This window comes from Cupressus sempervirens, chromosome 9, assembly GCF_028749045.1.
Source record: "Cupressus sempervirens isolate cs-2001-9-10 chromosome 9, ASM2874904v1, whole genome shotgun sequence".
Taxonomy (NCBI): domain Eukaryota; kingdom Viridiplantae; phylum Streptophyta; class Pinopsida; order Cupressales; family Cupressaceae; genus Cupressus; species Cupressus sempervirens.
In genome coordinates, this window is record NC_143126.1 from 659,850,662 (window position 1) to 659,875,895 (window position 25,234).

At 35.4% G+C, this 25,234-nt stretch overlaps 1 pseudogene; it reads right to left on the reverse strand.

Annotated features, from left to right (window-relative positions):
- Nucleotides 1-25,234, reverse strand: part of LOC149540472 (26S proteasome regulatory subunit S10B homolog B-like) — a 131,672-nt pseudogene that overhangs the window by 106,243 nt on the left and 195 nt on the right.

A 25,234-nucleotide genomic window follows, 5' to 3' on the forward strand; every position in this document is an offset into this window, starting at 1 on the left:
GGCCCAATAGGATGTCAATGTTATTGGATCACCTGAGTTAATTGTTAGTTTCTCTTCCATAAGGAATATGCCTTTGCATGCACTGAACTATTTTGGATGCTATTAAGCAAAGTGGTGACTCTAATCACCCAGTCCCTCTGATCACCAACCAACTACATTCTTTTGTTTGTTGGAATTGGGAATCACTCTGGGCATCACCAACATGGGGTGTTCAATAGGATAGGTCATTTGCATGGGTGAGTAACTAGGAGTGGTAGGTCCTTGACCCCTCTTCAATCAACCAACAATAGATAATTGAGTGCATATAGCATGCATGTTCACCCAATAGAAATAATGGACAGATAATTCTTAGGCCCCCTAAAATTATATTCAGCACCCCGGGATATATAGAGGTGGGCTATGTTCGACTACAAACATTATTATAAGGAAGTGGATAATAAATCCTTACAACATCCCCCTTCTATTCTCAAGGGCTTAGGATCAACGGATAATTATTCAGCCCCTTCAAATGATGTCTGACCCCTACTATTGCCCCTTTTTAGATAATTTAAGGGGATCAACGGATAAGTGAAACCTTTTTAGCAATGACCCCTACTATGTAACAAGGGATGCTCCTTTAGAATAGTAAGCAGCATCCCCTACTGGGGATGCCCTATCAATTATATGGGTAGATAATGCCTACTATTATCAAGTTTGGCCCTTTCCATGATGGAGAATTGTTCAGATAATGAAGCAAAATAGCAGATAAAGCCTACTATTCTCAAGGTTGGCCCCGATCATAAAGGAGAATTGTTCAGAAAATGAAGAAAAAATAACATATAATGCCTACTATTCTCAAGGTTAGCACCTTCCAGAATGGCTGGATAATTGCTTAGGAGCAATGAATAATTGTGCAAAACTGCCCACATAAATAACCCCCTACTATTCTATGGGGCATGTTACGTATAGAACCACATATTAGGAAGTCAAAAGGACTACTACTCAGATAAGACACTACGAGACCATATACCCCAGTAGGTCACTCAATTCATATCGTAGCAATGCTTGACCCTGCAACATCACTGAGTTCTGTATAGATCCAAATGGGGATCTACCTGTGGCACTACATATAAGCTATGTATTTGTATGTCCAAAGGGTTCTGTGTCCATAAATTAGGGTGATTATGGTCAGGAAGCAAGCTAATGGCATTTATTGACTAATAAGGGAATTTATTAAAGGGAATCATCAATTGTTATGAGCGTATTAATTGACTAATTAATATTCCTTACTATAGCAAGTGGCATTAATCCTAAGCTAGAAGAATGGAAAACTATAGGGTGGGCCTCGATTGGGGCACCCCCTATCTATTTGTTTGCATGCACAAAGTGCTTTGAGATCCATGCAAAGGGTTCTCTCTAGTATAGGCATTGTTGTATTGGTTCGAACTATGCATCTGGGCTTGGTCTTTATGTAATATTATTGGCTATAGGTAGTGCCCCTACTATTCAATGGGCAGTTTCAATTGAATAAATATGTGCATGCTTCAGTGGCTTATAGTCGTGGGGCATTACCCGATGCTACCCTCAGTATTACTATTTTTTTTTCTCATAGAATTTTAGGGCGGGAAAATGGCAAGAGCAATGCAAGCAAAGGTTCTACCTACACCTATGGATCAACCAACAATACTTATGTAAGTCAATAATCTCATAAATACCATTACCACTAAAAAAGGTAGGGGAATCAAATAGATATAAAAATCAAGTTATCCGTCAGAATAATCGGAGCAATGGCAATAACACCACTTGTAAATGACATATGTTACATGTATAAAGATGTATCAGCATTAGCTAAGGGTACAACTAAACCAACTAACTATGAGAACGGGCAATAAGCCTCACCTATTGAGTTGGTTGGTGCTATGATCGAATAGACTGACCTAGACGGGTTTCCATCTACACCTCCTAACTTATATACATAGGTCGGTTCCCATCTACACCTCGGTTGGTTTCCCATCTAAACTACCTAAGACACAACGATGGTTGTCTTAGCTAACAACATAAACATAAGACATGATTAAGCTTACCGACTAACCTACCTCACTACCTAAACTTACTAGAGACCTGGGTCCTATGATGAAATAATGTCATACCTAAAATGTGACTACTTGGCACATGGTCAAGTAGCCTATGAACCCTATGCCAGTATCCGATGGTGGGATTGCAAATAAGTCTCCCCTGAAAATAAGACCCTTGCCAATTCTTGTCAAAATGATTAGAATTGATTGATCACCATAAAGAGTTGTGATTTGGTTGGGGTGGGTGGGATGATCTAGTTGGGGTAGCAGGGTGTTGTGGTCTCACAACGCACACCCCATTTCTACTAGAAATGGGGACCCCCTACTTTATTTTTTTTGGCTTCCCAGATCCCTAGTCCAGGGTCCGAGTCTTTTTAGGGTTTTTGGTCAAGTGCAAGTCCTGACTAAAAAATTGAGAAACCAAGAAACAAAATTTTTGAGGAAGAAGACCTTTTTTGCAAAAAGCAAGGTGCACCAACGCACCTCAACTGGTGTGCTAGTGCGCCAGATTACAAAAGGGAGACGTATTTCCCCTTTGGTGATGCGCAGATGCACACCTGCGTAGCACCAAAGGTGCATGGGGTCTATATAACCCCCACCCCCTGCCTTCTCCTTCCTACTTCTTTCATTTTATGTTCTCCAAGCTCTGTCACACTGCACTCTCGCACCAGTTGAGGTGTGCATCCTCCCGCCTAGCACTCACATTTGAAGACATCAAAACTAAGTGTTAAACCTTAAGTAAGATGCGTAGTAGCGCACCTACCTAGGTGCACTACTATGCACCTTATTTTTCCACTAAAAAACTTGAAAAAACCTTTAAAAACTAAGTAAAACCCCATCTCATGAGGTGTGCTATTGCACACCTTAAATGAGAAAAATTTGATGGTCTTAAGTGATGTGATGCACACCCCACATTCTATAATGAAATTTTCTAACAAAAGATGCACTAGGTGCACCTATCAGGTGTGCCCTTTTTTGCAAAAAAAGGTGTAAAATTAGGGTTTTAAGAGATTTTGAACAATTAGGTTTTTTAGGATTTTGATCATGTCACCTTTAGGGTTTGATTTAATCATTTTTTCTTCAACTCTAGACTAATGAACATATTTTTGTGTAGATTCGATGGCGTCCTCATCGTCCTCCCTTACAGAAAAGATGGTCCCAAAGCCCATGGTATTCAAGTTTCAAGGTGTTCCTACAAAATCACAATTTTAGGATGAGTACTCAGAAATCTAGGACACAAATTTAGGTCACACAGATTTGGGTGCATTCTTGACATTGTGCAACCAACTCACAGAAAGGTCTCAGATGATATCTGTGTTGATCTGATCAGGGCTTGTCAGTGCAGCATCACATCCAGTGTTAGTGCAATCCTCAGAATTAATTATGACACTCGTAGAGCATTAAGTTCCTAAAGAAAGGGTAGTTAGGAGCATTACGGGAGAGATCATCCTCGATCTCTGACCCAAGAACATTGAAAAGGTGTTCCATCTCCCAAGAGTAGATTAATTCTTTAGATTAACCTATCAACAAGCGGAGAGATGGTATAGGGAACATATAGATGAAGCTTCTGAGATCATCTAGCCTTCATATCTCATTAAGAAGACTCCTCTAGGGCGAAAAGAAGGCAGAGTGGATATGACAAGAGGTTATATGAAGGAAGATATTGGATATTTGATCATACTCTTAAGTAGAGTTATGGGTTTTCTGGTAGCTGGACACCTAAACATTTTTATGGTGCATTTTATTGAGACGATATAAAAAGCAGAGATGCCACTTGATTGGGCTTCTACTCTCAATGAGAACTTGGGTGAGAAACTGGTGGTGAAGAAGAACAACAATTTTTTTTACATGACATCATACTTGGTGTACTTGCTAGCTACAAGGGCGACATATTATCTAGGGCTCTATAAGAAAGGTAGCATGCAAGATGCAAATGCATGGCCTTACATTGTATACCTTCAACTGGTAAAGAAGAAGCTTTCAGATAAAAGCAAGGAATATAGGATTGTAAATTATGCTTTCATATTCACAATAATTCAATTTGTAGAGGGGGATTATGCGAAGAGGATGTCAATAGAGGCAGTTGCAAAGATATCAAAAGTCGGAGCTTACTACATCCAGTTTTGAACATTTACATATTTGAGGGTAGCGGGTACAACTCTCAACCCTAAGAAGCTCCCTAGGTATCCCAGTGATAGACTTATTCTCCTGGAGATCTCTTGACAACTCTTGTCTGCATATGACATAGTTAGAAAGTAGCACAAAATATGTTGGATGTGGCCTATGATTATAAGACCTTGTAGGGTGGACCGGAGGCAAGACATTCCATCTTTTGAATGTGAATGGGATCAGTATCCCTTGGATGAGTATAATTCCCCTTGGCCTTATTTTGATAACATTGGGAGAGTGCAATACTTAGCAGGTAAAACATTTCAGCATGAAGATGCCCTTGAACATCATTGGATGAATGCAACAAATGACTATGATGTCCGTATAAGGGATTATTGTAGGATGACTTTGTATCTAGTAGAGAGTGCTTTGAAGATCAAGATTCCATTGAATATTGTGCAATAGGATATAGAGAATCTTCTCGATCCATTGTTTATTAGGGATAAGATTGGTGGCAGACCTATAATGAATGTTGAGATTGACAAAGAAGAGAACTCGAACATTAATCACAAGGCAAGGCATGTCATCAAATTGACAAATGATTAGATCAAGAGGCCTTTCAAACTTGATCCAATTCTTGAAATAGTGGTCTTCCATGCTCAAGCCTGCCCAGCTAAAGGTCAAGGAGCGAAGGTCACAGTGCCTACATTTACAGCCTAGCCACCAGTAAGACCAAAAATGATGCACCAACTTGATAGACTAGTTGGGTATTATTGGGCTCAGAAAGGAAAAGGAAGAGGAATTCTCCTCAACAAGCCAAACCAAAAGAGGGAGAAATTCAGGCACCTAAACAGACTGGAGAAGAAAATGTACAAGGGTCAGAAAATGTTGAAACTACAGAGATCCAAGACAATCCTCAAGTGCCACCCACTAAGTAAGGACAAGGAGGAGATGAAGTGGAAACCCAATAAATACCTTAGAAATAGGTACAAGCCTCCCCCTCCACACCTAAGAAGAGAAGAAAGATTAAGACTCTAGTAAAGAGGAGACAAAAGGTCAATAGGAAAGTGATTCCTTTCCCATCAATCCTCGAACCTATTCCAAAAGAAGTAGAAGAAGAGGATGATGAGGATGAAGAGGATAATTTACCTTTGAACTAGAGAACTTAATGTCTCACAAGAGCTACAGAGTCAGAAAGGAGAAGAAGCTCCACAATCACACCACCACCTATTCTTGAGTAGGTTCTTCAAACTACAATATCGGAAGATGAAATGCAATAGTGGATAGATGAGCAGGATGTGGAAGGCATTGATGTCTTTGAGATGTCAGATTTTGATTGCATGCCTGTCAGTACTGAATTGGTGGGGGACAAGATAGTTGACACTCCAACTAATCAACTTCAAAAGGAGGAGTGGAGTCAATTGCCACCTCAGATACAAGGACCTGAAATAATTCCACCATCACCACATCATGGTACATTTTGTGTGGATAAAGGTTCAGTTACTCCCCTTCCTCCAAATAATGAAGAAGAACATGTATAAGTAGTACAAGAGGAAGAGAGAGAGCAAGTATCCACCAAGGAAGTGTTGGAAGAAGAGCAGATAAGTGAACAACCTTAGCAAACTTCCCAAGACACCAAGGTGAGGACTGTAGACTCTACAAAAATGAGAACTCCAAGTGCAGATCTCTCGCAAAACTCGCAAAAGGAGAAGACTCCAAAAAGGAGTGATAAGGGAAAGGGCATAGCCAAGTTAAATCCTTCATCCTCAAAAGGAAAATCCCCACTACAAAATATCCCAAGGTGGCTAAGGAAAGAACTAATAAGAAATGAGAAGCAACAATTCACTACTGAAGAGGAGGATAAAATGAAATTAATTGAAGTTCTGAGGAAACCTTAGTCACCACCAAAATATGCACAGGCATTAGCCTTCATTATGAGTGATTAGGGCCAGGACTTGTTTGCTCATGTGGCTATCCCTCCTCCGCATTCAAATGTTGAAGAATTGACTCCACGAGATTATCAGATCAAGGAGGTTATGCTTGGGAAACCTACCTTGGATAATGCTACGCTGATGGTTACAATAGGGATGAAAGAGGTATTCAGGAGCCTAGAATAGGATGGGGCAGAATTGATAACACTTCGGTGACAAAATGAGATCTTAAAGGGATATCTAAGGGAAGTTTTTGGTCCCTTAGACCCTGAACATCTTGAGGAAACTTTAAATGCAACATTGGAGAAAAGAGATAAGGAGACGATCAACCTTGACCCATTTTTGAAAACTTGTCAACAGTGGAGAGAAAGTTTTGAAGAGAAAGGTGTATAGATCATTCAAGGAAATTTGAAGCTATTACATGCCATGCAGGAGAATATGGATAGGCTAGTAGCCATTTTGAATCAAGATTTTGGTCTGATGGATGAAGTACATACCTGGGGGAAAGACTTGCAAGCATTATAAGCAATTAAAGGCCAAAGGTATCAAATGCTAATGAAAGTGTATACATTTGAGGAATTAGATAAAATAGATGATTAGATAGAAAAGATTGTGGATGGCAATAAAGTAATGGAGACACTACATGCGAAGATTCATAGGCTCAAGGATCAAACCCAAGAGGAAATTTTGGAAGCTGAGAAGCATTATAGCGATGCTTGTTTAGACATTTTTGAGGATGATGCACGAGAAAAATTAATAAAGGTAGAAGTTGTAGTAGAACAATTATGGAGAACTTTTGAGGAAGCTACTAATGATGATGACATTAGACAAGCATTTAGAATAGAAGAAGCCTTGCTAGAGTTAGATGTAAAACTTGGAGATTTTGCTGAGGCTCGTATCGAGGTGGGCAACTACAGGCAGAAAGTAAAAGACAAATATGAAGCCTTAGATTTTCCAGATGCGGCTCAAGTTATTGAGATAATCAAGAAATTCAAGGGCAAATACCTAGACATAGCTCTGGTATAAAGGGGAACAAAACCCAGATGCCAGAATTTCAATTTTGACACTTAGTGAAATTTTGCATTTTTTGGAAACTTGCTTCCGAGGTGCGCTAGTGCACTGGTGTGCCTTTTTTAGTGATGTTCCACAAGTTTTAAGCAATTTAGAAGTGCACTGACAGTTAATTGCCAGTTCCAAATTTAGAGCTTTCCATGCATCAAAAACGCATTCTAACAATAATTTAACTCCTACAAACGCCTAGTGAAGATGGATCTTCTATTTTTGCCACTTCTAGTCACTTCTACATCATCTCAAGGCTTTCTCTTTCTTATTCTTTCATGCTTTCTTTGTTTTGTGACATGTAAAGGCTCATGCATCCAGTTAATGATATAAACATGGATGGAGTCCTACTTAGCACTAGTTTAATAGTTTTTTGTACATAAATAGTTTTGTTTTATTAGTTTAGAAGCATATGATTGTAGAAAGATATCTCTCACTCTCAACACAAATTGAGGAGATTATTTCTTAAAAATTCAGGAATGTAACATGTATTCCTGGCCGTTGTTATTTTTACAATAATATATGCTTTTGGTGCTTGCATTTGGAGTGTAGTCGTTCTTGCCTAAGTGTGTTATATTTTGTGAATGTATGTTCATGGGATGTAATTGAGCCAAAATTTTATTGCGTTGTTTCTAGTTGTGTGATCTTTTAATTCTGGTGTTTGCTACGGGTCTACAAATTTTGCTAACTTACTTAGTTCGAGAAGAGATCATCATATTGTTCCTGCATAGCTTTTTGTCTCGCATGAGCACACTTTTTGTGGCCTTGCAATTTGATGAAAAGGGAAACATCTTATGGTTACTGAATTCCCATTGACAATTGCATCAATGGAATTAAGGAAGCACTGCTCCTATTTTCATTGGTTACCCACCGATCTTTTTGAAAGCTTAATTTGCAAACGTGTTGTTTCCATAGTTTATGTCTATTAGGATTTACTTTTCATGTTTTTTTTTTAACTTCTTATTACCCTATCTTTGTTATTTGCTTTTACAAACACTTGGTTAATTTAGGAATTCATAATTAAAAATAGAAAATACAAAAACATAGTTCTTTTGTGTGTTTTATTCATTTGATAGTAAGCAAATTCTACATCTTATCCGAAGTTATCAGAACCAACAAAGGGCTTCTTGTGAACATTCACAGTTATCTTCAACTAAGCGGATTCCAGTAGGTCACAAGATTCCCCAGAACCTTGGAGTTGATCCTCGGATTAGCTTTTCAAGAGAGGAGTTTGAAAGGATTCCTGTCGTTGAGCATCATGCAAAATGACAGCTCAACACAGGGTGACCCCTTTAGCCTTCCAATTGTAGTCCCTAGGGTTCTAGGTATTTATCTGGCGATGAACTTACTCAAATTAGGTTGTGTGTGAGTGAATGCAGAGGGCCCCTACAATTTTGTAGGACATATAGATTTTTTTTTGGATGACCCCTTATAATAGAAGGGGGATTATAAATGATAGAAATGATCGCTACCATATTGCACTTAATTTTTAGGACCCTACCAACCCCTATCATATTAGTAGGATGCCCCTATTATTCACCTCAATTGGTCTATTTGGGCCCTTGTGCATTTTGTATATTAGGTATGAGGGTAGCTTCTTGGTTGAAACCTAGAACTCCTAAGCCCTAGCCAACACACTACTTCTTATAGACAACCATAGCCAGAACCCAAAATGTACTTAGTCCAACTGTGTAGGGTGCATTCTAACTTGGAATTAACTAAGTAGGTCTCCCTAATTTCTTCATGTCAGATATGTGATATATGTGATATACTCCAACCTTACGGTCCATAGACTCCAAAATAGAGAATCATTGTATATAAGCGGCATGGTAGGGGTCATTGAAGTAAAGGGAGACTGGTTGGTTGAGCACATCTATCTTTATCTCCCTCTCCCAGTTGGAAGAGCACAGATCATATGCATGTTGGTTATATGAAGAATAAGTGTCAAAGCTAAGGGGTGTTATGTTGGTGATGAAGTTATTGGGTCTAATGAATACTCTGGTCGATGACATGGTCTGGTCAATGATAGGGAAGATGCTAGGGGGTATATGGTTATGAAGATGCATAGTAGGTCTAAGTAGGTCTCCCTCTCATATATGTGATATACTCCAACCTTAGGGTCCATAGACTCTAAAATAGAGAATCATTGTATATAAGCGGCATGGTAGGGGTCATTGAAGTAAAGGGAGACTGGTTGGTTGAGCACATCTATCTTTATCTCCCTCTCCCAGTTGGAAGAGCACAGATCATATGCATGTTGGTTATATGAAGAATAAGTGTCGAAGCTAAGGGGTGTTATGTTGGTGATGAAGTTATTGGGTCTAATGAATACTCTGGTCGATGACATGGTCTGTTCAATGATAGGGAAGATGCTAGGGGGTATATGGTTATGAAGATGCATAGTTGTTAAGTTGCTAACAGTCAGTGGGAAAGAGATTATGTTCTTACTGGCTAGGAGTTAAGATCCTTCAAGTTGTTCTACCAGGAAGGGCCCTAAGTGGCCAAGTTCCTTTGCACTTAAAGGCAAACAAAAGTGGTCAAGGGAAATCAACTAACCTCATCAATAAAGGAGTAGTTAGCAAAGGAAATCAAGGGGTCGTTAACCAAAATTTGGTTCCATAACTTGGTTCATTAGCCACCCTCATTAATAAAGGAGGCCTTATGAGGTTGACCTAGGGAGTCGCACTTTCTCAAGCTGCCCATTGAATTGTAGGGTCTGAATAGAGTGAAGATAAGGCCCTATTATCTATCAGGCCTGACCAATAAGGGAGTCATTACAAAGGAAATTGAGGAGACATAATTGGCTTGCTACCTTGTTACTCACTTCCGACGAGAACTACTCATTATAGAGGAACTGAGTTACTACTTACTGGCTTGCTAGGTGGGGAGGTAGTCACTGGCTGGCTTTGTCTGATTGTCTTGCAGCCCTAGGAGTCCTAACATTGGAACCAACAACAAAGCCCCTACTATTTTAAGGTCATCCTATGGTATTAACTTGCTAGCCCACCTCCAATTATTGTTGCCCCCAATATTGATGGTGGTATACATGTGTAAACCCTAGTTGGGTTGGAATCAGATCAACTTCATCTAGGAGTAGAGGATATGAAACTGCCCTCCCCTCCCCTTAAAATAGTGGGGTGGGGGGGTGAGGAGAATGGGTGTAACTATCCTAAAGTTTTAGGGGCTGGATATGCCCACGAAGGATACTGAGGGTAGGGGAAAGGTCAATGAATAGGCAGTAAGAATGCTAGCTTTAATGCTCGCCCTTGAAATGGAATGGGTGTTGCGAGAACAAACTAATGGATCTTAGTCACATTGCATATTTAGGCTGATTGAACCTTCCTTTCATCCTAATAGTAAAATAATAGGGCCTTCTAGTTGAATCCCATCCTATCCTGCTAGTGGTAGAGCCATCCTTTACACTGAAGCACCTACCTAATAACTAACAATAATTTTTTTTTCCTTAGATGCTACAGGATCCTCAATTAATGCCATAATCATTCAAGACTGCTAACCCTTCATTATTATTGTGCCTAACACTATATCTTTATTTGTCCCCACCCTGCGATCAACAAAATATAGATTCTATACTAGTGGCCAGTCGAGATCAATACTATGAAAGGGGGCCCTTTGCATCAATATAGGGGGTATGCATGCATGGGTTCAATTGATTTGCTCTTGAATTGGCTATCAAATTGTCGTTGGGTCCATGTCAACAAAATAAACAATTGGTTCTGGGATTAGATAAATCAAATCCCTAAGGGGCTCGATTAACTAAATCTCTAACAGGCACTAAAGCTGGATGAGATAGTGGCTCTGCATCAAATGGGCTCTACATCTAGCAAAATTTGACCAAGTGATGGACCTCTAACACATGTGGAGGCATCTTTACATGTTCCCATAAGTCTTGTCCTAGCATTAGTGAGTGTGTATACAACTGAACATAATAAAAGGAGCCTAACAAAAGAAGCTAAAATGGGGAAGCACTTTAAAGATGCCTCCCTCCATGACTTACCCTGCTAACTGTAGCTTACATACGAGTAACGAAAGCCTTCATAGCATGCCCTTCAGTGTAATATAACATGATCCACCATTGTACATGATATAACATGATCCCCACAAACTAAAGAAGCTTCGTCATCGCTAGATGCCAAAAATACAATCGTCAAGTATGTCGTCTCTAGGATAAGCTATAAGAGCTGCTACAGGTCCATCCCTATTGCTCATTGTACCAATTTCTCTAGTTACATATCCACCAACAAATCCTTTCGTTCAAGCGTACCCAGGTGCATGCAATTCCAGAACTACTCTAGTGTTGTAGAGATCAAAATCCAAATGCAATAACAAGGCTAGCATCCTCACTAGCACCATCATCGACATCCTACTGAGAAAGAAGCATCAAAGCTAGAAGCAGGGGTGAGCACAGATCCAATTCCTTACCTATCATAATAAGTAAAGGCAAGGACCACTTGCCCATAGGGGTAGGTTTACATCTATATCCCACAACATATCAAGATTCTGCATGGGTTGTTCATGATGATTTGCCTGTTGTGTATGCATGAGCTGTTAATGATTGACAGACCACCAACGAACTTTGACTATTTTGATTCCTCACACTGTCTTGATTCTGCATTTGAAATTGAATTCTTTTTTATGATATTTGAACTCTTTTGTTACTTTTCTATGGCTTATGACCTATAGTTCTCTATCTACACAATTAATGGTTTAAACCAGTTGTCTGCACACGCCTTCATCCCTTGAATGCATCGCTTAAGGCTCATTTGGTTGAAAGAATTACCAAATTCAGCATTCATCTATGCTGGAATAAGCTCTCTTCTGGTATTTGTGCATTCTTAAAATAAGTTATGAAATATCATATGAACCTGTTTGGTTAACCTGGAAGACAAGTCGAAATATGCATATTCTATGTTTGGTTGCAATGATTGAAATAGGAATTGGAATAAGTTTTGTTTTAAAATTTTAATAATTAAATTAATTTTTTTAGTTTGGCAATATTTTAAATAAACACGATTTTTTATTTATAAAAATTGGTTTTTTTTTATAATTTTTAAAAAGCCAAATTATTTTAATTAGCCTTTATTTTATTTTTAAAATTGACTTTATAAGTGAAAGATATACCACTTTTAATGAGTATAAGATCAAAATTAAAATCATTTTTAAAAAATTAAAGAAAATAAAAAAATACAAATAAGTCAAGATCATTAATATGATATTTAAGTTCTTTCAAAATAGTTTTAATTATAAGACTAAACACAAGATTTATTTGTAAAGATACTTTTATGAAAGTTTAGAAAATATATCAAATATGATATTAGTCTTTTTTGTCATTTAAAAAAAATACATGTATTAAACATTAAATAATGTTGGCGTAGTTTATATCTTATGATGAAGAGAGAAAATAGTTGAAAAATGCATTTGAGTAGCAAAATACAATCAAATGACAAAGTCACAAACCTGACAACCTATTAAATTGGGTTTATTAAAAATTGGAATAAGAATAAGGGATTCTTATTCCATCTTTTTTTAGGAATTTCGCTATGCTCATTTTGGGTTCAAATCAGGATAGGCAAATTCTAATTCCCATTTTGTATTTTGCAAACAAATGTTAAATTGGCGAATGCGAGTATTTAGATTTTCCTATTCCCACCCAATTCCTACAACCAAACGAGGCCTTAGCTTGCCTTGCACCTCGATATGCATGTAGGGTGCCCCTTAGCCTAAATGTGTTGTTGTTGGGCATGGTTTTGTATCATTTCTTGAGTATGGTTGTATCTGTTTGCTCGAAATCACCACAATCCCCTACTATTCTAAAGGCCAAGAGAACCCATATTCAACCACATATCTAGGGGCGCGAAAATCCTTGACATACCTTAGCAAATGCTAGTGTGCATGCTCACTCTTGCCTATAAAATGCTAGGGAGTTGTGCATGGGCATGTTATGTAGAGAATCCACCTTTAGGGGGGGTGGGGGGGAGGAATGGAAAGAAAGGCATAATGGTTCACTTGACCATCTTCACGATAATGAAAGAGCTCTTGTCGGGATGCTCGACTTCCAATTCTTCATGTAGAAGAGGGAACCTCACTCTAATGCTCGATGGAGTTCGCCGGGTGGGTTGGTTTGATATATATAAATTATACACTTGTATTTATTTTCAACCACATGGTCCAATGAGTTCTACCGATACTTTTAGAATATTTGAGAAATATGCAATTATTTGTGAAATTTGTAAAAAGTTGTCCAACAATTCTAATTTGCAATTACAGTGCCAAAAAAATCAGTGTAATTCTTTCTTGTCAACCACAATTTGAAAATATAATTCATATAGATATAAAGAACATTCCACTAAGAAACAATTTCAATCAATTCAAACTATTCCTTCAAGTTTACAAAAGCCTAATAGTTTGCTGTAAATAAACTACACAGATCACAATACAACATTTTTGTATTCATCAACTTGCAAGCTAAAATTCAAACCCACAAATTACCAACTTACACCTTCAACTTAAACCTTTATCATTCTTATTTCTTATCTCAGAGACTTCTTTTCAGATGATGTATGTATGTTATCATGCATTTGTATCTATTCTCACATACCCTGTGACATGTGCAGTGGATGTTATTAATTGGATGTACTATTATTGTAGTAGTTATACTTATGCATTTGCTTATGCGATTTTGTATCGGTTATTTCTTGATCATGAGATGTTGTACTTGAAACTTAAACTAATTAATTTAAAATTATTAAATGTGACTCAACGTAAAGGAACCCTTGAGGAATTGAAACTATATTTGTAATTGCTAATGTGTATTTGATGTGTATGTTAATGTTGCTTCCGCACTAATGTTATCTTGATGTTGTTTAATTTTTTTTTTTTAAATTGTTCAGTAAACATTGTAACATGTTAGTTTATTTCTCTTGGGTTCTCGAGCGGGGCGTTACATCTGGTATCAGAGCCTGAGTTTCAACATTGGGAACTCTGGGCATTATGTGCGCCATCACTTGAGCAATTAGTAAACTTGCAACTATTTAAACGAAAAACTTATATTGACATCAAACTTGAAACCAAACTATTGAACAACAAACTCTATAATAATACAAATTCTGAACATGGAACTAGAAAACTTATTGTTTTTTTTGGATTATTGCTTTATGTCAGTAAGTTGTGACCCTATGGCTATGTTGGATTCTTAGATGTCGTTGTTGTGTTTGGGTGTTGTAGGAGAGATGACTTCTGGTTCTAGATCCATTGCTAGGGGTCGTAGCTCAGGACGTGGTAGAAGTCATGGGAGAGTTAGTCACCGTATTCCTTCCTTGGTCCATTCAGGAGATGCTACTCAGGAAGAGGCTAAAGAGGATGATAGTGTTAAGCATCATGTTGAGACAGAAGGACCGATTACTAGAGACTTGGTTAAGGAGATCCTAGCATGCCTACCATTGCAGGATAGAGCTCATCATTTAGAGCATGGAGATAGAGATAGATCCATGAGTCCTAGAGGGAGGAACCTAGGGAGCATAAGGCGGTCTAGCCAATCCATCCAGATGAAGGACCTATTACGGGTCAAGATCAAACCTTTTAATGGAGAAGGTGCTGGATATGATGTTGAGAATTGGTTGATTGCACTAGATAAATGTTTTTCCATGCAAGACTTTGACTCCAACATCAAAGCAAGATATGCCATCACCCATTTAGAGCACTTTGCAGCGATTTGGTGGAATATGGAGGAGAAGAAACTTGAGATAAATATGCAGACTGTCACATGAGTTGTTCCACGAACACTTCCTTGAGCAATTTCTATCAGAGCAGTGGCAACTTCAAAGGGTAGATGAGTTTCATGACTTGAGACAGGGTACTAAGACTGTGGTGGATTATGAGCGTAAGTTCTTCGAGCTTATGTCTTATGCAGGAGTTAGTGATAGTTCACCATTGATGGTCCAACATTTCATTAGAGGACTTAATGCTAACATCATTGGGGGTGTTAAGGTTTTTCAACCTAAAACCCTTAAGGATGCAATTTTGCGAGCTACTTTGGTTGAGATAAGTGTGACTTCGGGTCAAGGTGGCCTACCAAGTGTTCAGGCTAGAGGGTCACTTTATTCAGGAGCATTGAGGGATAACCAATCTCAAGGGGCTGGAAGTTCTAGAAATTCTCCTAACTTCTCTAAAGGTAATCAAGAGAAGCCAGGAAGGAAATTCTTCCATGGTAACAGTGGTGGTTCACAGTCAGGGAACTATTGCAACTGGAAGCGTAGTATGTGCAACAGGTTGGATCAAGTTCCTCAAGCTTTTAGTCAGGATGCTAGTGTTGGTAGTTTTGATTAGTCGCGTGCACCTGGAACTCAGGGAGGCTTTAGTGGAGATTGCTACTTTTGTGGACAATATGGTCATAGAGCGACCAATTGCCCCGATCGTGGACCTTAGTTTTGTGTTGATTCATGTTTCTTTGTAATGGGCTTCTAGGAGTAAGCCTAATTCTGGGGGGGTGGATGTAGTGCCTGCCCCTAGATCGCATTTCTATTATCATTGTCAAATTCTTTTAGGTTGATTTTATGCATTGATTAGTTTAGAGATATTGGATTTACAATATTATGATATTATTTCACGTTTTGGATTACATATATACTTGTTGATTTCATTTCACATCACGTTAATGATGTCTTAATGATTCCCAATTAGTAAATGTGATTTCTTTTGTAACAATGTTAGCATGATGTCTTTAATGATGATTATGTTGTATTTTATAGAGATGCATTATTATATGTACGCATTTGATATTAGACTTGTGATTTTTACGATACTTACCCCATACTTGCATGTGTATGGTGCGCGTGTTTATTTTATCTTTCTATCTGACGTGTTTGATGTGGTTAAGGGAGGGAGTCGTAGTCACCTGCTAGTCAGGATCTACACGATGAACCACTCCCTGCCATTGTTTGTTTAGTTTAGATATATTATATACATGTACATGCTCGTCTTTTATGCAGGATGCAGGTACCGGGCATCGACTTCCCTGAATTGCTAGGATGAGCGTGCCTTATTACAAATACTCAAATGGTGAGAATGGGAAGATAATGATCGGGTCCAATCCTAGCCATAAGCCTATAATACTTGTCCTACAAGGAGGACTCCTAACAGACTGTCTACCTTTTTAAAACCTATAAGTATTTTGTGCGTATATTGTTTTGTGAGTCTTTGATGAATTTTCTGTTAATTAAGTCTAATTAAAAGATTAAATTAATGATTTAATTTAATGGAAAATTATTATGACTTTTCGAATATTTAATTATATTTAATTAATTGAGAAATTAATTAAATAAATAAAAAATGGAATTCGAAGATAAAAGTTATAACAATAAATTTAGAACGTGATAATATTATATTTAGAGTTCATTTTTAAATAAATGCTAAATATTATTGTTATTTAAGTTAATAAATATTTATCAAATTAAACGTTCAAAAAAATAAATAAATTAAGAAGTTAAAAGATATTAATTTATGAAAAAGATTTAAGTTTGCATGAATGAGTTCAAAATATAGAAAATTAATTAAAAAGATAAAAACATGTGAACTTGATTAAGATATATTTAATAAAATGGACATGAGATTAAAGTTAATAAATTAAATAAAGCGAAGTCTAGTGGAAAGTTAAATAAAGTAATTTAGTGATTCACTTAATGTGCATGAAAGGAATAATAAAAGAATATCTTAATTAAAAAGAAAATTAATTGTGCGTTAAAGAATTAATTAAATAAAATAATTATAATTTTAGAAGTGGTGGTGACAGAAACCCTAAAAGGTAATTAGATTCTATATTAGAGGGTTTTCGGGTCATTATTGCACACACAGGTTTATGGAGAGCAACTCGAAGGGTTTGGAAAGAAAAGAATTTTACGTGGCTTGAAAGATTTTGCTTGCGGTAGGATATTGCATCTAGTTGTCAGAGGTTAGCATCAGATCCAGGTAGGATCTTGTGGCTTGATTGTATAGTGGGTTTCACTCTTCAAGTTTCTGTTTGCTCCGTGTCTTTTGCATGTGTTGTTTTTTTCTGGTATACAATATTGTTCTTGTTTGAGAAATATCTATACATGGCTTAGATGAATACTTCGTTGAGTTTATTTTAGAGGATTGTATTTGAATAAGAAATTAGTTAAATACGAGAATCCATAGGACATTGAAATCAAGCTTGAGATTTAAAAGATAAACGTCCTCTTTCAATAGATTTTAAGAACGAATATCCATTTGAAAAAAAAAAAAAAAAGTTTGAAATAAAAAGAAAATTTTTAATTAGAAATTTGAATAGTCAAACTTAGTTTTCCTATAGATTAATAATGTAAAGATTATTAAATATATATTTTTAAATATATATATTAAAAATAATTTTATTGCAAAATTTGTTTGAGATAGATATCATAATTTTTAATAAATAAAAATTACCAAATTATAAGTAATTTTTTTTCAAATTTAATTAAAAAATAAAAAATAAATATTTATATATGCATGGGTTGGCGTGGGCGATTTAAATATTATAAAAAAACAAATTTAATTATATGGGGAGGGGCGGGTTTTACCCACCCACTACCCCCTTGTCCTCCGTTTATGGCGGTCGGCTGTTGTCGTAGCAGTGACTGCTGCAACAACAACAGTACTATGTACTGCTGCTGCGGTAGCAACTTGCTACGGCAGAAGCTGCCACAAGTATTAAAAGGGCTGTGGCCGATTTTAAAAGCCAGCGGGCTTAAAACGTTTTTAATATATATATATTTTTTAATTTTTAATTTTAAATTGTATTTTTATTATAATTTAGGTTTATTAAATTTTAATAGTATTAAACTTTTAAATTATTAAATGTAAATTACATAAAACTTTAATTATATAATTTTAAAATTATATTATTATTAATTTTTATTAATAACTAAATTAGTTATTAAAGAATGAAATATGGTTTTAAAAGATTATTAATTAACTTAATTAGATTTGATTTAATTAAGAATTATTAATATCGAGAGTTATTTAACGAATGTGTAAACTTATCTATTATTGTTAATGATCATGACTTGATTAAACTTAGTAAAGTGTTACTTTTATAACTTGAAGAAATAAATGGGCACACTCAGACTATTCTTTTAGGAAAATTTGACTTTTATCATGAGCATAACTTTATATATTTGAGTCGTATAGTCAAATGGGTTATTGGGTGGGATAAACTGAGAATCTTATACACTTAAACGTTCATTGAAAGGCAAATTGAAAATGTTATTTTTGACTCTATTGTGTCTTTTCAAATCAAACCCAACTATGAACTGTATTGTTTGTTTGTAATATCTATGCTTTTGGATTTTAGAGTCGATTAGGTGTTGACCAGCCTAGGATGTACACCGGAGGTTTTAATGGAATTTCTTTTATACCACTTATGTGGCTGGATGGCATGATATGTCTTGTGATTCAAATTGAGATTATATTTATGAGATTTACTTGTGGAGCATTTATGTGTACTTGGATGGGAGAACCATCTTACTATCAAGTTGCCTGTTAAGGAACCGAGTTTGATCTTTATGGGTGTTGTGGTATGGGACACAACCGTGTTTTATGTTCTTAGGAAATATTGTCTAGGTACATAACTTTTGGGGGGAAACACACTAAAAAGATAAGTTAGAGATATTTGATCCACCCATGCCTTGAGTGCTTGTATAGACTGAGGATGGGAATGGGATGATTGCCTCATCTTTTTGAGAGGGCTTCTAGTTTCCACATGTGTGATGTTGAGGGTCCGGGGTTTAGAGTAACCAGTCCAGGTAACTCAATGCTTGAGGGTCCGGGTCTATTAAGAGATCAGTCCAGGGTAACTCAAGCAACCATGTGATGACACTCCCTAGTATGTAGCCTGAGTCTCCTCTGTAGATTGTGTGTACCTCTGGTGGTGTACTTATTGTTGGATGTGTTTATTGTGGATATTTACTTTCATTGATGATGATTGGTGTTTCATGATGATGTTCTTTTGACATGTGTTTTTTTGACTTGAGGTGGATATCTTTCGTTGGCTTTATCTTATGATCTTGGTATTGGTTTATACTTGGTTCATGTATGTTGTTTGGTTATGTGGTGTCGATATTAGATTGAGAGTTCTTACTTTTGGATTATTTTATCTTCTTGAGTAGCATGTGTTACCTTTGAGGTAGTTTTGGCTATTAGGGGTACCTTGCCTAGGAATGTTTTATGTTTGATTTGTTGTATGTGGATCGTTCATTATCTTCCCTGTACGATGGGAGTGGAAGCCTGACTAGGTAACCATGCGGTCGGGAGGTAGTTTCTTCTTACCATTTGGGTTTCCCTTCACATTGCTAGCTATTGGATGTTCATTGCAGAAGATGTACCTTTATCATTCTTATTTCTCATCTCAGAGACTTCTTTTCAGATGATGTATATATGTTATCATGCATTTGTATCTATTCTCACATACCTTGCGACATGTGCAGTGGATGTTATTAATTGGATGTACTATTATTGTAGTAGTTATACTTTGCATTTGCTTATGCTATTTTGTATCGGTTATTTCTTGATCATGAGATGTTGTACTTGAAACTTAAACTAAATAATTTAAAATTATTAAATGTGACTCAACGTAAAGGAACCCTTGAGGAATTGAAACTATATCTGTAATTGCTAATGTGTATTTGATGTGTATGTTTATGTTGCTTCCGCATTAATGTTATCTTGATGTTGTTTAAATTTTTTTTTAAAAAATAGTTCAGTAAACATTGTAACATGTTAGGTTTATTTCTCTTGGGTTCCCGAGCGGGGCGTTACATTTTTATCTGTCTATTTACACTTCCATCATTCAGTATTGGGTTCACAAATTCACAAAGCAACCTACAACCTATGACCTCTACAAGTAGAATTGTAAGGTTATCTTCAAATTATATATTTTATGTATGCAGTTATGTTAACAGATTTCTCAAGAATCATTTTATTCTATTGGAAAAAACCATTAGCATTCCCATGTTAATAAAATTTGTACAAATTCTTGCTAGAAACCCCTTTTTTTGGTGACAGCATAATTTGCATGTTAATTTCATTAACCACAACAAAACCCAAGGTTCATTGTGCCAACCAAATAAATTAGCTCTGGTAAGCCTAGACGGTTGCATTGTCACACATTACTGCACCTCCTACAAGGGTTACTAACGCATCATCGTCGTTGTTGATTTCAACATTTTTTGTCAACAGAACTTAAATTTCAGAGACTTTATTTTGTATTCTAAAAGTCTTAAACTCTTGGAAAACCCTCAGGTTGTATTAAGGCACAAAAACAGTATGACAGTGATATTTCAACATGGAGAGGATATTCGTCCCTTCTCACTGCACAAGACAAGTCATTGCAGGAGAAGTGCAGTAGCAATTCACTACTTTAGCTAACAAATTCACCTCGTTATTACAGTTTGTAAAAGCCTCCACTATTTACTCGCACTTCACGCGTTGCCACCATATTTTGAAACCTACCTTGAATGAGGAGGATAGGGTTTTCTTCCTAAAAGTTGTTCAAAAATATCTACCATGCTTTACCTTACCCTTTTTCAAACTAAGTCATTTTTATTTTATTGCTGAAGGGCCACAATTTTGGAAACCTCATATATGTGAAGAGAATGAGGAAATTGTGTCCACATATCATTCAACAAGCTACAATTTAAACTAATTATGAGATCATATCACTGCAAAATACCAAAAAAATTAGTCCTAAGAAATACAATAAAGCTAAATTTTTTATTTTTTTAAATATATACTATAACTAAACAATAAAATTATTAAAATAATTATATTTTAAAATTTTAAAATTTATAAAATATATTTATGCAATATAAATCTTTTTAAAAAGCCCCTTTTAATGTATTTTATTGCATGTCATTCTAAAATAATGATAATAATCAATCAAAATTCTAGTTTTGATCAATTTTAAATATTAGGATTATAATAAAAAAATTGATGCATGGGTATTTTCATAGATAAAATATTACATTTTATTTACACTATTGTCAATTATTTCTATTTGCATTACAACCTTCTTTTTCCTTGTTTCTTTCTATCTAGCTATGCATGTTATTTAAATGTAAAAATAATTATTTCAAAAGGGAAGAAGTTATATTTTGTATAATTAAATCTTAATATTTTAATAGTATTGAACAATGTTCTCTTAAAATTATTTTATTAGAAATTACAATTATAATTTATCTCTATCATAGATTACAATTAAGCTTATGAATGCATTACACGTATGATTAGATATAAATTACAAATAGGGTTTGGTATAATATCTCCTTTATATTGGGCCTTTAGTTTCAATAAATACTTTTGAAATTAAAATTGGCTTATGACGCATTACAAGTATGATTAGATATAAATTACAAATAGGGTTTGATATAATATCTCATTTGTATTGGGCCTTTAGTTTCAATAAATACTTTTGAAATTTAAATTGGATTCATGTACAATTTAAATTATAGTTAATTTCACAATAAAGTGTATGAACAATTACCTCTAGTGATGCTTGAATCCAAGCAATGATGAGATTGGTAAAGCTTTGTATTTCTTCCATTGGCCTTAAAAGTAGAGTAGCATCTATATAATCATTGGCTCCTATCTCACCAAAAAAGTTGAGAGCTTTTGAAAAATGATCTTGACATCTTGCAAGATAAAATAGATTAAACAAATATCAGTTTGATAATAACTTTTTAAGAAGAATAAATAAAATTAATACACAAAACAATTATTGAAATCAAATAAAAAAACTAATTAAAGTAATATAATATCAGAATCTTGTCTGCAAGAGATTGTTTTCATGTGTCTGAACCAATTTATTTGACAACTTACAGATATAGGTGTTGCACTGATAACACCTCTCCTATGTAAGAAAAAAGATTCTAATGCAGTGCAACCTACTACTGCAAAATTTACTCTAGACAACCTTAAGGAGAATGACATCCTTCCCACCTTAAGAAAAGGTGGGACGAAAGGCAGACCTAATGAAGCAGCTATAAATTCACAAAAAAATATAGATTCAATTGTCAATATCACTTTGAATAAATATAAATGTTAGAAATAAAGATGATAGTCAATATAAATAATAAAACTTATACTACCAATTCTACTCACCTAATTTGAGTTGCCAAGACTCCCTAATAACAATGGTACCCTATTTACTGATTAAAATAACATCTTTCAACACTTTTACAAATTGTGGCTATTTTCTCATCAGCCATACTCATTTATTGGTGCTAAGGTTTACTTCCTTCAATGGGGGCTTGTCCAAATAGCTTAGGGAATTCAAATAATGTGACATTTTGTGAGCTTCAAATTTGTTGTGCTATTTTTTTAAACAAGGTTTGTCCCATTGGCTTACAAAGGTAGTGATAGGGTTATGCCATTTAGGATGATAAAGATGCACACAAGATAACATAGAGGTCCTTTTCGATGTCTAAGATATCCAAATTGTTCTAACACATGCCAAATCTATAACATATTATACAACCTTTTATTCCATCCATCAATTGTGTCATTCTCACTTAGCTTGCTTAACCTTATGGAGTTACCAAATAGTTTGTGGAACATAATGAATTTATTTACCTGCATGACTATCATTGCCATTTCGTTTGTAAAAACATATTTTCTTTTGATGTCAGGTAAACACACCTGCAATGTCAAAGAAAATCAAAGAAAATCCAATCATATTGAAAATGAGAATTCTATTATATTTGACATTGCCTAGAGCTATTATAAACAAGAGCTATGTTACAACATGAGTCTCGCCTAATGGGAAAAAAATGAAATTAAGAAAAAATAATAAAATAATTTGTACAAATTTCCAACAATAGGGCAGTATCAGTGGCAATGTGGTTTATGGCTCAAGGGTGCCATCTGTGACACCCAATTAAGCAGAAATAGTTTTGCCATTGTTACTAGTGATGCTTTTTTAGCATTTTTTGATAGATCGCTGGAAATTTTCAAATGGTCTTTTGCTCAAATTGCCCATCAAATTGGCTGTGACAAACTATCATGTTCTTATTGATGATTCATTCAAAGAAAGGAAAGGAAACCATTAAACCATAGAAAACAAAAAGCATATGTATAAATAATCTTTCTCATGAAATCCATCTATCTACGACCATCCAAACATATGTAATTACTAAGGAGGGGTTGTGGAGGATAACACCGTCTATCTTCAGATGTCTTTAAATGGGAGTCTCGTTGGGATGTTGTCATCATATCCATTTTTTTAATTAATGGAGGTCCCACATTTATAAGTGACTACAAAACGTGTAAACTAAGACTAGACACGAGATTAGACACCTGCACTTTTTTACAAATGCCACAACTTATAGTTCTATATTATAGAACAATACATTTTATGATGGAGCTTGGTTTTAGAAAAGTTTTGAGTTCAATTCATAATTGTTCTTTTATTTAATTTTTTCAATAATGTGATAAATGATTCATCTTATGTGTTCTTAAGAGAAGGTTGTTGTTTGAATGATCTAATTGAGAAAGAAGGCTATTGTTTGAATGATCTAATTGAGTTCTATAATGCTTCTACGATGCTATTAATTTGACCAATATAATTTTACAGACTATTAAGAATTTTAAACTACAAAGTATAATATATAGTTGGCAATTCTTCTTATATTTTTAGACTTTAAAAAATGTTTTGTTTTTGGGTGTAATTGTTTTTAGTCTTTTCAACTAGATTTTATCACTTTTTACTATAAGTTCACAAAATGTATTGTTGATTTTATAGTTCACCTATCAATGTGTGTTTAAAATTTCTTTACATAAAATCATTAAATGATTTTCTTGCACAAAAAAGAACTCTTACAAATCTTTAACATATATTTTAGCGACTCTCAAAATAACTTACCCTCGTGAAATTGTTTTGAATTCTCAAATAAGAATTATTTCATTATTTTTTCTCAATTTCATTTTTTTCCCATTAGGCGGGACTCATGCTATAACACAACTCTTGTTTATTAGTTCCAGGATTACTAACGCATTCATGCAAGTTTTTTAGGCTTGTTAGTTTCACCAATCGCGTCTATGTATTTTGCCATTTCTTAAAACTGTTCTAATGTTTATTTTCACTAAGCATTTTCGAAACATTTATTAATCTTGTTTATCTCACGTTTCATTGGCTGTACTTAAATTAGGCAAGGAGAAAAATGATTTTTTCCAAACCAAAATCGATGAAAATTGTTACAATAAATTTTGCCGTGCATACCTGTCCCACTTGGAATTTTGCATTAACGTTACTTGTGTAGATTTAATTAAATGCTTATAAATGCTCGCCTTAAAATTGTTACAATAATTTTTGCCGTGCATACCTGTCCCACTTGGAATTCTGCATTAACGTTACTTGTGTAGATTTAATTAAATGCTTATAAATGCTCGCCTTATCTTTATCTTCCACCGACACACTCAGCATTTATGTCCACCTTTCAGCTTACTTGATTTTCTGCATTTGTGATTGTTTATTTCTCTTGACTGAGACAAAGCAAGGAAATCTGTCTTTTGCCAGTTGAAAATCTTTGCAGGATCTGGAAATTTAAGAAGCAAGATTCGTGGATACTTCTGTTCTCCTCGATTTTCTGCTTTCAGACAGGTCAAGCCATTTCTAATCTATGTGTTCAGTATTTTTTTTTTTTTCTCTGTGCAGTGCATTTTTATCTAGAAATGTTTTGTGTTTGGCTGGATTTGGGCTTTTCTTTTCATGTAGTTGAATTTTTAATATTTTTTTTGGGAATCAGATTTATTCAGTGTTCAAATTAGTCGTCGCATCACTTTTTACCTATTTTTACTAGGCTGCTTTCGTCTCTGGTTCTAAAACTGAGTGGCTTTTCCTATTCTGAACCAGAGATTCTTCAATCAGACACAAGAGTTACAGAGCGGTTTGTCAGTGGTGGGTGTCGAACCTTGGTCGCCTATAGTCCTCAGCCTGGGAGTAACAATAGTTTAGACGCTTGATAAAGCTATTATAGGATTATATTGTGTGCTAATTTTTGCATCTAGTACATCGGATGC